We start from the raw sequence: 3728 nt of genomic DNA on the forward strand, positions 1-3728 counted from the left end.
CACCTATTTAACTCATCCCTCCCCTACCTCCCCTCTGGTCACCATCAATTTGTTCTCTGTAGTTAAGAGTCTTTTTCTTGGTTTGTTTCTCTCTCTCTTTTATTTTGTCCTTTGTTCATTTGTTTCTTAAATTCCACATATGAGTGAAAGCATATGGTATTTGTCTTTCTCTGACTGACTTATTTCAATTAGCCTAATACCCTCTAGCTCCAACCATGTTGTTGCAAATGGTGAGATTTCATTCTTTTTTATAGCTGAATAAGATTCCATGGTGTGTGTGTTTGTGTGTGTGTATCACTTCTTCTTTACCCATTCATCTATTGATGGACACTTGGGCTGCTTCCATAATTTGGCTATTATAAATAATGCAGCAATAAACATAGGGGTGCATGTATCCTTTTGAATTAATGTTTTTGTATTCTTTGGGTAAATACCCAGTAGTGTGACTACAGATCATAGGTTAGATCTATTTTTAATTTTGATGAAACTCCATATTGCCTTCTATAGTGGCTGCATCATGTTTGCACTCCCACCAAAAGTGCACAAGGGTTCCTTTTTCTCCAGATCCTGGCCAAAACTTGGTTCTTGTGTTTTTGATTTTAGCTATTCTGACAGATGTGAGGTGATATCTCATTGTAGTTTTGATTTGTATTTCCCTGAGGATGAGTGACGTTGAGCATCTTTTCATGTGTCTGTTGGCCATCTGGATATCTTCTTTGGGGAAATATCCATGTCTTCTGCCCATTTTTAAATTAGATTATTTGTTTTTTAGGTGTTGTGTAAGTTCTTTATATATTTTGGATACTAACCCTTTAACAGATATCTCATTTGCAAATATCTTCTCCCATTTAGTAGGTTGGCTCTTAGTTTTGTTGGTTGTTTCCTTTGCTGTGCAGAAGCTTTTTATTTTGATGTAGTCTCAAAAGTTTATTTTTACTTTTGTTTCCCTCACCTCTGGAGACATATCTAGAAAAATATTGCTATAGCTCATATCAGAGAAATTACTGCCTGTGCTCTCGTCAAGGATTTTTATGGTTTCAGGTCTCACAGTTAGGTCTTTAGTCCATTTTGAGTTTAATTTTGCATACAAAAGAATGTTTAACATGCAAACACACAGAGTACTAATGAAGCATGTAACTTCCAGATTGCTATAGACATAGAATGTCACCTCCACCTTTGAAGTCTCCATGTGCTCTTTCCTGATCCCATTCTTTACCTCCAGGGGAGAAAGATTTTTTGTTCACAGACATTTTCCTGAACACCCCGCTAGCTATGGGTCAGGCTCTGTGCTCTAAAGCCGTGGACAAAACAAAGCCTTCCCCTCCCTAACTTAGAATACTCTCATGTCAGCCATTTCAATTTGATGTCATGGTCTTAATATTCCAATGAGATACATATAAGCAACTAATAATTACTCTTTCCCTGGCCTGAGGCTCAAACTATTGACTTGTCCCAGGTCATGTGGTTTCGAAGTGGCAGAACTGGAGCAAGAATGCAAGTGGTTGCGCCCCTCCCGCCCACCTCCTTCCATTGCACCACGTCTTTCCTCCGCCTCTCCTGGCTTCACCTGATAGCACCCTGGGGGTTCCACCACTGCCAAATGCCAAGCTCGGCAGCTAATGTGAGGCAACTGCAGAGCAGGGAGATGGGCGGGGTCTGGAGACCCCTAACAGCTGTGTTGGATTCAAGACAAACCAGCCTGCATGTTGGGAGGGGAGAGTCCTCTGCAGTGAAACAGCCCCAAGCGGGGCCACACTTGTGCCCAGGCACTTGAGTCCATATCCAACCTCCATCTTAAAGTAGCACCATATCTTACTCACAAAGCCATCTTTTTGCCTTTTCCAGTTGATTGGGGGGGGGGAAATGATTTCTCTGTGTCCATTTATTGGTCACTTAAGTTGGATAAACATGGGGCCATTTATGTACGACTCAATTTCTGCTTTACTTATTGGTGTTCTTTGGTGAAGACCTCTTGGTAAACAAAACGACTAAAGACTTGGATGGCCCAGATGACAGGAAAAGAGCTCTTGGAGGCTGCCCAAGGGTGAAGAAAGGCTTCTACCTAGTGTGGCAACTCTGAACCATAGGCAGTAACTACCTGGTGTTTGTTGTCCTGAGAAGGTTTGAGGGCCATAATAGATTAGCAATCGTGGGCTCTGGAGAATTGAGCGGGGGGAGGGGAGGGCGCTCTTACATCACATATTTATCAACCCTGATGTGGCCTGTGATCAGTCAAGATTAACCAAGCACCAACAAAAACCTCAGACCAGAGAAGACAGGGGTGCCCAGTAATTGGCTTGTCTCTGTGTGTGAATCACATACTCAAAGGGAGGCAAAGATCTGGTTCCTGGTTCCAGACCCTTTCAAAAGAGGACATAGCATGATAAGAAAGTCCCAGCTCTAGAACCAGATGTGACCTCTTGTGACATAATAAAAATATATATATTTGGCCTCTGTCTGCAATTCCTGACACAGAGCTCCCAAAATCCTTATAATCTCCTGAGTGATAAAGATGCTAGGACATCTTTTGTTCTAATATCTGGTCTTTGACCCTAGTTCCTGACAGAGCTCCTAAATCTCTAGGAGTTTTCTGGGTGACAGGAGCATCTTTTGGTCTAATGAGGCGACTGTTGGTGAGCTTCTGGATAGCTTCAGGATGGGGGCTGGTAACCAGAAAGACCACACCATGATTAGAAGCATGGAAATTTTAGCCCCACCCCAATCCTCTAGGGAGGGGAAAGGGACTGGAGATGAGTTAATAATCCATCATGCCTATGTCGTGATGAGCCTCCATAAAAATCCCTCAACTATAGGGTTTGGACAGCTTCTGCGTTGGTGAACACTTTCATGTGCTGGCCACCCTGTGGAGGTGCCCCAACTCCATAGAAGTAGAGTGTCCTGCACTAGGGATCCTTCCAGACTTTGCCCTATGTACTTCTTCAACTGGCTATTCATCTATATTCTTTATATCCTTCATAATAAACCAATTAATGTAAGTGTTTCCCTGAGTTCTGTGAGAAAGTCTCAAACCTGAGGAGAGGGTCATGGGAACCCCTGATTTATAGCCAGCAGGTCAGATATACAAGTAACAACCTGGGACTTTTGATTGGTCTCCAAAGGAAGTAGAGGAAGACAAGAGTTTTCCTTTAGCTCTGTTTGACTCATTAACTCAGTCCACAAATAGTCATTACATGCTCTTCTGTGCCAGGTCCTCCACTGGACGCTGGGGATCCAAAGATGACCAATCAGAGACCCTGTCCGCAGGGTACTTGCTTACTGTCAAGTGGGTAAGACAGATATCAAATAAATAGTCACACTGCAGTATAGTGAGGGCTATGATAGGGGATCATATGCAGGACCCTATCAGAACCTGGTCACATGGGTGGTCAGGAAAGGATGGCCGCCCTCAACACTGGTGGCAGAGAAAACTGTACACTTGTACAAAGAATCCCTATCCTTCCCTGAAGCATGTTGGTGAGGTTGCTTTGTGACTGGTCTGTGCTTGATGATACTAGGAAAGCAGTTAGAGGCTGGATTCTTTGCACTAAAGGGCAGAAGAGGTACCGAGGGCCACTATCAACAGTCGTGCAGGTTGTGGCTTGCCTAGGGGGACCGGCTAAAGGGAAAAACAGGAGGAAGGGAAGGGTGAATTTTATGAATTCTCCCCAAAGAGGTCACCTTCTTCTAACCTGCCCAAAGTTCTATATTTGCTGTCAGAGAACCTAGGG

This window comes from Eumetopias jubatus, unplaced genomic scaffold (genome assembly GCF_037043125.1).
Source record: "Eumetopias jubatus isolate StellerSeaLion01/CBP00866 unplaced genomic scaffold, mEumJub1_p1.0 scaffold_4, whole genome shotgun sequence".
Classification (NCBI taxonomy): domain Eukaryota; kingdom Metazoa; phylum Chordata; class Mammalia; order Carnivora; family Otariidae; genus Eumetopias; species Eumetopias jubatus.